The following is a 10,000-nucleotide window of genomic DNA, read 5'->3' on the forward strand; positions in this document are numbered from 1 at the left end:
CCCTCTCCCTTCGTCTCTCTCTTTTTGTGTGTCCCTTCTGCTTGCGTGCCTTCATGGCATGTGTTGGCGCCTGATGGTTAAGAGGCAGGCCTGTGAGGATCTGTGTGTGCTGGGCCTTGTTGTGTGGCGTGTCACAAGCATGCGCTGTGCTGTGTTTAATATATATGTTTTCTGTTTCTCGTCTCCTCTCTGCTTGCTTTTTATTTCTCTCTCTCTCCTCACTTCTCCTCTCCTCTCTCTCTCTCCCCCTCACAAACTCTTCCCTCCCTCTCCCTCCCTCCCTCCCTCCTCCATCCCCCCCCCTCCCACTCCTTCCTCCCTTCCCTCCCCCTTCCCTCCTACCCTCACACCCAATCTCCCCCCCCTTATTCCTCTCTCCCTACCCTCCCCCCCCTCCATCTAACACCCACCCACCCTCCCCTCAAACTCTTCTTTTTTCCTTTTTTATTCCTCCCTTCTTCCCATCTTCCCTCCCTCCCCCTCCCCTCTTCCGCTCCCAACCCACCCACCCTGTCATCTATCCCTTCCTGTAATTCCTTCCCTCACCTTATTCTTCCATCCCATCCCTCCCCTCCCCCTCCCTCCCTACCCTCCCTCCTCCTCCACAACCCTCCCTCCATCACCACTCTCATATCTCCGTCTCCACTCATCTCCCCTCCATTCCCTCATTCCTCTCTCGTCATGACGATATCGATCACACCATTTCTCTGCTAGAATCGATCACATATATGCACTAACGTTCATTTTTTTCTCTCTCTCTTTTTCAAGGTAAGTCGCTTTGCCGCCGCAGTGAGGGCAGTCGAGCGTCGTGCTACGAGGGGGCGGGGGGGGGGGGAGGTAAAGGGGGGGGGGGGGGGGCAGGGTGAGTAATGCCTCCCCTCTTTTTCGTTTGTTAGTTTGTTTGTTTGTCTTGTTTTCTTCTTGCTGTATTTGTAACCTCTCCCGTTTCTCGTGTTTTTTTTTTTTTTTTTTTTTTTTCTTCTTCTTTTTCTTCATTTTCTTTTTTTTCTTATCCCACCCCCCCACGGACCCCCACCGTTTTGCGGCCTCGTCGTGTTGGTATGTTTGTTTACCTGTTATTGTTTATGTTATTTGTTTTTATTATAATTTGTTTGTTTATTACCTTTTTTTTACTTTTTTCTCTCGCCTTATCCCTTTCTCTTTCCAACTTCTTTCCTTCCTTCCTTCCTTCCTTCCTTTCTCCCTCTCTCCCTCCCCCTCTCTCCCTCCCCCTCTCTCCCTCCCCCTCCCTCCCTCCCTCCCTCCCTCCCTCCCTCCCTCCCTTCCTCCCCTCCCCCTCTCTTTCCCGCATTTCTTAATGGGTTGTATCACCTCCGCTGACTGGCGGTGCAAGGGGGTCAGGGAGACCAAGGGGCATAGGGAGGGAAAGAAAGGAGGGAGGGAAAAGAGGGAGGGAAAAGAGGGAGGGAGGGAGGACGGAAGGAAGGGAGGGAGGGAAAGGAGGGCTGGAGGGAGGGAAAGGAGGGCTGGAGGGAGGGAGGGAGGGAGGGAGGGAGGGCTGGAGGGAAGGAAGGAAAGGAGGGGATCAAGGGAGCAAGGGAGAAGTTGGGTCAGTGAGGGAAGGAGAAAGGGGAGGAATGGACTGGCTGAGCTGGGCAAGGCAGGGCGGGGCAGGGAAATGGAAGGGAGAGGAAAGGAGGGAAAGGGACGAGAGAGAACAGAAGAGGTGAGAGAGGAAGGAAGAGGACAGAAGGAGAGGAGGAAAGGGAAGTAAGAGAAGAGAAGGGGAGGGTAGGGAGAGGAAGAAGGAAGCAATCGGGTGGTGTCGTTAGGGGGGGGAAGGTTGGGGAAAGGTTGGGAGGACAGGTTGTGTGTTTGGGGGGAGGGGGGGTTTCGAGGTGCCGGAGGGCGAGGGCGGTTGTCGGGAGGGATTGGTTGGGGGGGTGGGGGAGGGGGGGGGGAGTCCATTTTTGCTCCTTGTCTGGGCGGGGGGGCGCTGTTAGCAGGAGAGACAGGGGAGTGTGCCGACTGCATGCCCTGTCGGCAGTGTTACGTGCGCCGTGTGATAGTCTTTGTTGCTGAAATTGCTATATTTTTTTCTCTTCTTCTTCTTCTCTTCTTTATCTTCTCTTCTTCCCCCTCCCCATTTCCCAATCCTCCCCCCCCCTTCACACGTCCTTTTTTTCGGTCTCATTTTTCTTGGTCTTTCTCGTTTCTTTTCTTTTTTTTTTTTTTCCTCTTTCCCCTTTTTCTTCTGCCTGCCCCAATAAATAACCCCAACCCCATCTCCCCATCTCACCCTTTTAAAAGATACCTCCCTCTCCCCCTTCCTCCTCCCTCTCCTCCTTCCTCCTCCCTCTCCTGATCCCCTCCCCCTTTCCCCCTCCTCCTTACCTCCTCCTCCCCCCTCCCCTTTACCGTATCTTCAACCTTTTTTTTTTTTTTTTTTCCATACGCCCCCCCCCCCACCTCTCCCTCTCCTTCCACACCCTCTCTTCTTCTTTATCTTCTTTCCCCTTCCTGTTCTCTTTCGTTTCTACTTTTTATTATATTCCAACCTTTTTTTTTTTCTTTATTTTGCCTTTTGCTTTTCCTTTCCTTTTGTCCTCTCTTTCCTTTTCTTCCTCCCTTTTTAATTTTATAATTTCCTTCTTCCTCTCTCCCCCCCCCCTCGTCCTCTTCTCCTTCCTTTATCCTCCTTTTCTTCTTCTTTTTTTTTCTCTTTCCTCCTATTCTTATTTTTCTCTTTCCTCCTATTCTTATTTTTCTCTTTCCTCCTCTTCTTCTTTTTCTCTTTCCTCCTATTCTTCTTCTTTTTTCTCTTTCCTCCTCTTCCTTCTACGTCGTCTTCGCCTCGTGGACTCGCCATGTATCGCGGCCTCGCCAGCCAGCAGCCTTGGTAGGTGGTCTTGCTTTGGGTTTTGTGTTCGGTTTCCTTGTCACGTTTTTTTTTTGTTGTTGTTGTTGTTGTTGTCCTTTTTCCTTGTCACGTTTTTTGTTGTTGTTGTTGTTGTCCTTTTTCCTTGTCACGTTTTTGTTGTTGTTATTGTCGTTGTCCTTTTTCCTTGTCACGTTTTTGTTGTTGTTGTTGTTGTCCTTTTTCTTTGTCACGTTTTTTTTGTTGTTGTTGTTGTTGTCCTTTTTCCTTGTCACGTTTTTTGCTGTTGTCGTTGTCACTGTTTTTGTTGGGTATTTTCTTGTATATTCTCTCTTGTTCTTGTTTTTGTTTTTTTTAATTCTGTTTATCTCGTTTATATTTATTTATATATATATATATATATATATATTTTTTTTTTTTTTGTACTCACGCAACACATTCTTGGAAGAAATTTACAAGCGTTGTTGTGGTGTGCTTTCAAATGCACCGGTGTGTGACCGTAATACCGCGTGCACATGTGTGTATGTGTGCTTGCGTGCGTGAGTGCTTGCGCGCGCGCATTTTCATGTAAAGACCTAGACACTGCTAGACTCTTCCTCTTCCCTCCCCCCCATCCCCCTTACCATCCTTTCCCCTTAACTTCCCTCCCCCCTCCCCCTCCCTTCCCTTCCCCTCCCCTCCCCTCCCCTCCCCTCCCCCATCCCCCTTACCATCCTTTCCCCTTCCCTTCCCTTCTCTTCCCAAAGAGAAGGGGAAAGGGAAGGAGAAAGAGAAGGAGAAGGAGAAGGAGAAGGAGAAGGAGAGAGGGGAAGAGGCAGAGAAGGAGCGAAGAGACAGGGGAAGAGGAAAAGGTGGGAGACAGACAGACTGACTGGGGGAGGGGAGGAGAGGAGAGAGAGGGGAGGAGAGAGAGAGAGAGGGGAGGAGAGAGAGAGGGAGGGGAAGAAAGAGAGGGGAGCAGAGAGAGGGGAAGAGAGAGAGGGGAGAAGAGAGAGGGGAGGAGAGAGAGAGGAGGCGAGAGAGAGGGAGGAGAGAGAGAGGGAGGAGAGAGAGAGGGAGGGGAGGAGAGAGAGGGGAGGAGAGAGAGAGGGAGGGGAGGAGAGAGAGGGGAGGAGAGAGAGGGGAGGAGAGAGAGGGGAGGAGAGAGAGAGGAGGAGAGAGAGAGGAGGAGAGAGAGAGGAGGCGAGAGAGAGGGAGGAGAGAGAGAGGGAGGGGAGGAGAGAGAGGGGAGGAGAGAGAGGGGAGGAGAGAGAGGGGAGGAGAGAGAGAGGAGGAGAGAGAGAGGAGGCGAGAGAGAGGGAGGAGAGAGAGAGGGAGGGGAGGAGAGAGAGGGGAGGAGAGAGAGAGGAGGAGAGAGAGAGGAGGCGAGAGAGAGGGAGGGGAGGAGAGAGAGGGGAGAGGGTGGAAGGCAGTTGTCAAGCACGAAATTTGGGGATCGTTACAGTTGATATCGGAATTTCACTCTTGCGGTGCAGGCGAGTTGCGCGAGTCAGTGCTTGAGTGAGTGAGCGAGCGAGCGAGTTGAGTGGGGGAATGGTGTGAGTGAGTGAGTCAGTGCTCGAGTGAGTGAGTGAGCGAGAGAGCGAGCGAGTTTAGTGGGAGAATGGGTGAGTGAGTGAGTAAGTGAGTGAGTGCTTGAGTGAGTGAGCGAGCGAGCGAGCGAGTTGAGTGGGAGAATGGGTGAGTGAGTGAGTGAGTGAGTCAGTGCTTGAGTGAGTGAGCGAGCGAGCGAGCGAGTTGAGTGGGAGAATGGGTGAGTGAGTGAGTCAGTGAGTGAGTGCTTGAGTGAGTGAGCGAGCGAGTTGAGTGGGGGAATGGTGTGAGTGAGTGAGTCAGTGCTCGAGTTGAGTGGGAGAATGGGTGAGTGAGTGAGTGAGTGAGTGAGCGAGTGAGCGAGTGAGCGAGCAAGCGAGCGAGTTGAGTGGGGGAATGGGTGGGGGAATGAGTGGGTGAGTGAGTGAGTGAGTGAGTGAGTGAGCGAGCAAGCGAGCGAGTTGAGTGGGAGAATGGTGTGAGTGAGTGAGTGAGTGAGTCAGTGCTTGAGTGAGTGAGTGAGCGAGCGAGCGAGCGAGCGAGTTGAGTGGGGGGAATGGGTAAGTGAGTGAGCGAGCGAGCGCTAAGCGCGATAGTTGGGGAGTGGGGTCCCCCCTTATGTCGGAATGAAATGGTAAGAGGTTTGAGCGGAGCTCGAGCGAGTGAGTGAGTGAGTGAGGGAGCGAGTGAGTTTATGAGTCGAGTGTAGGACTCTTAGTACAGGAGTAGGAGAAGCGGCAGCAGCAGGAGGTTAACACCTCAAAGAGTAGCCAGCTTGTTGCAGGAGAGGAAGGCGTAAGGACATCTTAGGACATCTTAGGAAGGATTGCATGGCTCGAGGATCCCCCGTGGTCTGCGCTTGCAATTAGGACGTGATTGCAGGATGGGGGTGGGGGGGATGGGAGGGGGGGGTGAGAGGGGGGTGGGAGGGGGATGGGGGTGGAGGTGCTTGCTTTAGGGTGGTTTTGGTGGAGTTTCGGGTATTTGAGGCGATGATAGTGCGTTTGTGTATGTGTGTGTGTTTGTTTGTTTGTTTGTGTGTGTGTTTGTGTTTGTGTGTGTGTGTTTGTTTGTGTGTGTGTGTTTGTGTTTGTTTGTGTGTGTGTTTGTGTTTGTGTGTGTGTGTTTGTTTGTGTTTGTTTGTGTGTGTGTGTTTGTGTTTGTTTGTGTGTGTGTTTGTGTTTGTTTCTGTGTGCTTGTGTTTGTTTGTGTTTGTTTCTGTGTGTTTGTGTGTGTGTTTGTGTTTGTCTGTGCGTTTGTTTGTTTGTGTTTGTGTGTGTGTGTGTTTATGTTTATGTTTGTGTTTGTGTGGGTGTGGGAGAGAGAAAGAGAAAGAAAGAAAGAAAGAAAGAAAGAAAGAAAGAAAGAAATCACGCGCCTGTACATGTTTATGGTTGCGTTTTTTAATAACGGATTTTATAATGTATGGGAGGTGGCTTTTTAGGTGAGCGCTTACACATAAAACTGCAACCGATACTTTTAAACTCACAAACACAAATAAAGAAACACAACAAACAACATCTCGTCTTTTTTTTTTTGCCGTCATGTTAACATCCTCCTGTGAGTGAGGAAAGGAATAAGCCGTAGAGTAAATATTCTTTGCAACTATGGTAATGAAAATAAACATTCGCATGCAAATGGTCCACGCGAATGTAAGAACATGTAGACATTTCGTGTTACGAATTATTTTTTTTTTTTTTTTTTTTTTTTTTTTTTTTTTTTTTTTTTTTTTTTTTTGCAATGACCAATCTGACAATGGGCATGTACGTATCCTGTCTTCTGCGTGGTGTGTGTACCGTTAAGGTGATTGCGTGTTACGTGAAGGCTAGGGGCTCTCGCTCGTCTCGCTTCCTCTCTATCTTTTTGTCCTTGCACTCTCTTCTTTCTCTCTCCTCCTCCTCTCTCTCTCTCTCTCTCTCTCTCTCTCTCTCTCTCTCTCTCTCTCTCAGGTAACATGACCTGTTCATTATGCTAATTAGTGGGTTCGTCTCCGCCCCCGTAACTTTGGGAAATGTGATGCTAGAGCGGTAGGTATTGTGATGGTGTTTTTTTATTTGTTTGTTTGTTTGTTTGTTTGTTTTGTTTGTTTTTTATAGTAGTGATGGTGAGGGATTGAGATTTTGGGAGGAGGGAGGGGGAGAGATGGGGGGGGGAGGTGGAGGGAGGGGGAGAGGTGGAGGAAGGGGGAGAGTGGAGGAGGGGAGTGATGGGAAGGGGGAGGAGTGGAGGAAGTGGGAGAGTGGAGGCAGGGGGGAGAGCGTGAAGGAAGGGGGGAGAATGTGGAGTTAGAGAGAGTGGGAGAGGGTGAAGGCGAAGAGGATGAGAGGAGGTAGGGAGGAGGAGAGAAATGAATGGAAAGGTCACTGTTAAGGGGGGAGAGAGGGCGGGAGGGGGAGAGATGGAGGGCGGGAGGGAGGGATGAATGGATGGAGAGTTGGACAGAGGTGGAGAGAGGGATGAAGGCGGAAAGAGGGATAGAGAGGGAGGTTAGGGAGAAAGAGAGTCAGAGAAAATGAATGTGAAAAGGTCACTGTATTTTCTTAAAATAGATTGCATGAAAAATTAAGAAAATGTTCGTTCGGCGAGAGAGAAGGACAAACAGTCAGTCAGAGACACAGAGAGAGAGAGAGAGAGAGAGAGAGAGAGAGAGAGAGAGAGAGAGAGAGAGAGAGAGAGAGGGAGAGAGAGAGAGAGAGAGAGGAATATTAAAGGGAGTGAATATGTGGTGGAGGGAAGGATGGAAAAGAGAGGGGAGATAGTGAAGGGTGTGAATTTGTGGTAAAGGGGAGAGAAAGGAACGGGAAAAGGGAGATACTGAAGAGGGCAAATATTCGATGGAGGGGAGAGAGGGAAGGGAGTAAATTTAGGGTTGAGGGGAGGGAGAGGGGAGATAAGGAAGGGAGTAATTTTTTTGTGGAAAGAAGGGTGAGTGGAGAGGAGAGATAGTAAAGGGAGTGAATAATCAGTAGAGGTAAGGGGTAAGGGTAGGGGTAAGGATTGAAAGGAGAGGGGAGAGGGGAAAGAGAGGGATAGGGAAAAGGGAAAGGAAGTCGCAGGAGAGGGGAGAGGGAAGGAAGGAAGGCGAGGGAGAGGGAATGACGGAAAGGAGATGGGTGCGTGAGAAGGAAGGAGAAAAGGAGAGGGGAGAGAGAAGGAAGGAAAGGAGAGGGGAGAGGGAAGGAAGGAAAGGAGAGGGGAGAGGGAAGGAAGGAAAGGAGAGGGGAGAGAGAAGGAATGAAAGGAGAGGGGAAGGGGAAGGAATGAAAGGAGAGGGGAAGGGGAAGGAATGAAAGGAGAGGGGAGAGGGAAGGAATGAAAGGAGAGGGGAAGGGGAAGGAATGAAAGGAGAGGGGAAGGGGAAGGAATGAAAGGAGAGGGGAAGGGAAAGGGGAAGGAATGAAAGGAGAGGGGAGAGGGAAGGAAGGAAAGGAGAGGGGAGAGGGGAGAGAGAAGGAATGAAAGGAGAGGAGAGAGAGAAGGAATGAAAGGAGAGGGGAAGGGGAAGGAATGAAAGGAGAGGGGAGAGGGAAGGAATGAAAGGAGAGGGGAAGGAGAAGGAATGAAAGGAGAGGGGAAGGAGAAGGAATGAAAGGAGAGGAGAGAGAGAAGGAATGAAAGGAGAGGAGAGAGAGAAGGAATGAAAGGAGAGGAGAGAGAGAAGGAATGAAAGGAGAGGGGAAGGGGAGAGAGAAGGAATGAAAGGAGAGGGGAAGGGGAGAGAGAAGGAATGAAAGGAGAGGGGAGAGGGAAGGAATGAAAGGAGAGGGGAAGGAGAAGGAATGAAAGGAGAGGGGAAGGGGAAGGAATGAAAGGAGAGGGGAAGGAGAAGAAATGAAAGGAGAGGAGAGAGAGAAGGAATGAAAGGAGAGGGGAGGGGGAAGGAATGAAAGGAGAGGGGAGAGAGAAGGAATGAAAGGAGAGGGGAGAGGGAAGGAATGAAAGGAGAGGGGAAGGGGAAGGAATGAAAGGAGAGGGGAGAGAGAAGGAATGAAAGGAGAGGGGAGAGGGAAGGAAGGAAAGGAGAGGGGAGAGGGAAGGAATGAAAGGAGAGGGGAGAGGGAAGAAAGGAAAGGAGAGGGGAGAGGGAGGGACAGAAAGGAGAGGGAGGGATAGGGAAAGGGAACGGATGGAAAGAGAAGGGGACGAGAGAAGGAATGACAAGGAGAGGGGAGTGAGCGGGAAGGAATGTCAGGAGAGAGGGGAAGGGGAAGGAATGAAAGGAGAGGGAAAGGGAAAGGAATGAAAGGAGAGGGGAGAGGGAAGGAAGGAAAGGAGAGGGGAGAGGGAAGGAATGAAAGGAGAGGGGAGAGGGAAGGAAGGAAAGGAGAGGGGAGAGGGAAGGAATGAAAGGAGAGGGGAGAGGGAAAGGGAAAGGAATGAAAGGAGAGGGGAGAGAGAAGGAATGAAAGGAGAGGGGAAGGGGAAGGAATGAAAGGAGAGGGGAAGGGAAAGGAATGAAAGGAGAGGGGAGAGGGAAGGAAGGAAAGGAGAGGGGAAGGGGAAGGAATGAAAGGAGAGGGGAGAGGGAAGGAATGAAAGGAGAGGGGAAGGGGAAGGAATGAAAGGAGAGGGGAGAGAGAAGGAATGAAAGGAGAGGGGAGAGGGAAGGAAGGAAAGGAGAGGGGAGAGGGAAGGAATGAAAGGAGAGGGGAGAGGGAAGGAAGGAAAGGAGAGGGGAGAGGGAAGGAATGAAAGGAGAGGGGAGAGGGAAAGGGAAAGGAATGAAAGGAGAGGGGAAGGGGAAGGAATGAAATGGAGAGGGGAGAGAGAAGGAATGAAAGGAGAGGGGAGAGGGGAGAGGAGAGAGAGAGAGCGAGCACGGGCGACGGCGGGGAGAGAGAGAGAGAGAGAGAGAGAGACGACGGCGGGGCCGGGCCGGGGCGGGCGTCGCTCGGTGCCGGCCGTGCGATCCAACGCAGGAGCACAGTCGCTGTCGAGGCTCCAGGAGCTGCAGACCCATTCCTTCGCGCCGCCTCGCTCCCCCTCTCTTGTGTCAGTGTCCGGCCGCCCATCTCCGGCCGCCCATCTCCGGCCGCCCATCCGCCTATCCCAAGCCGGTTTTAGCTTACCCTACTCCCCCCCACCCCCACCCCCAAGCATAGAGCTCTTGGTATTTTGGTGTCTTGCAGTGACGTGTGTACTACGGTAGGGGGGGTGGGGTTGGGGTGGGGTGGGGTGGGGTGGGTGGGAATTTAGGGGAGGGGGGGGGGTGAGGAGATAGAGGGGATTAATGTGCGCTGCCCCGCGTGCTGGACGATGTTGTGGGCGTGAGCGTGTTTGCGGGAGCGCTGTGGGCGTGAGGTTTATTTATATATATATATATATACTTACACAATATATAATATATATATCTATATATATATATAATTCTATATATATATATATATATATATATATATTTATATATATATATATATATATATAAGGTGTGCGATTCGTGGGCTGGTGTATGGATATTTGTGGGCGTGACTTTTTTTTTTAGATTATACTTGGGTCGAGTATTTATTTATTTGTTTATTTATTCATTTATTCATTTATCTGCTCCATGAGTGAGTTGAGAGTATGTGATATAACGGAGAGAAAGAGGAAAGAAAAAAAGGGGGGAGTTTAAATTACCTTCACGCCTCG

General features: G+C 50.7%; 1 protein-coding gene across 4 annotated transcripts in view; it reads left to right on the plus strand.

The window, feature by feature from the left end:
• Positions 1–10,000, plus strand: part of MESK2 (misexpression suppressor of KSR 2) — a 116,480-nt gene that overhangs the window by 49,383 nt on the left and 57,097 nt on the right. The window contains exon 1 of one of the 4 annotated variants that reach the window (XM_086533982.1): positions 9,242–9,364. The exons of the other annotated variants lie outside the window; for them this stretch is intronic. The gene's annotated coding sequence lies outside the window, so the exon portion shown is untranslated. Of the gene's footprint in view, positions 1–9,241; positions 9,365–10,000 lie in introns of those variants that run through there. 4 annotated transcript variants of the gene reach the window in all.

This window comes from Penaeus japonicus, unplaced genomic scaffold (genome assembly GCF_977035675.1).
Source record: "Penaeus japonicus unplaced genomic scaffold, GWHDUDI00000001_assembly GWHDUDI00000040, whole genome shotgun sequence".
Lineage (NCBI taxonomy): Eukaryota > Metazoa > Arthropoda > Malacostraca > Decapoda > Penaeidae > Penaeus > Penaeus japonicus.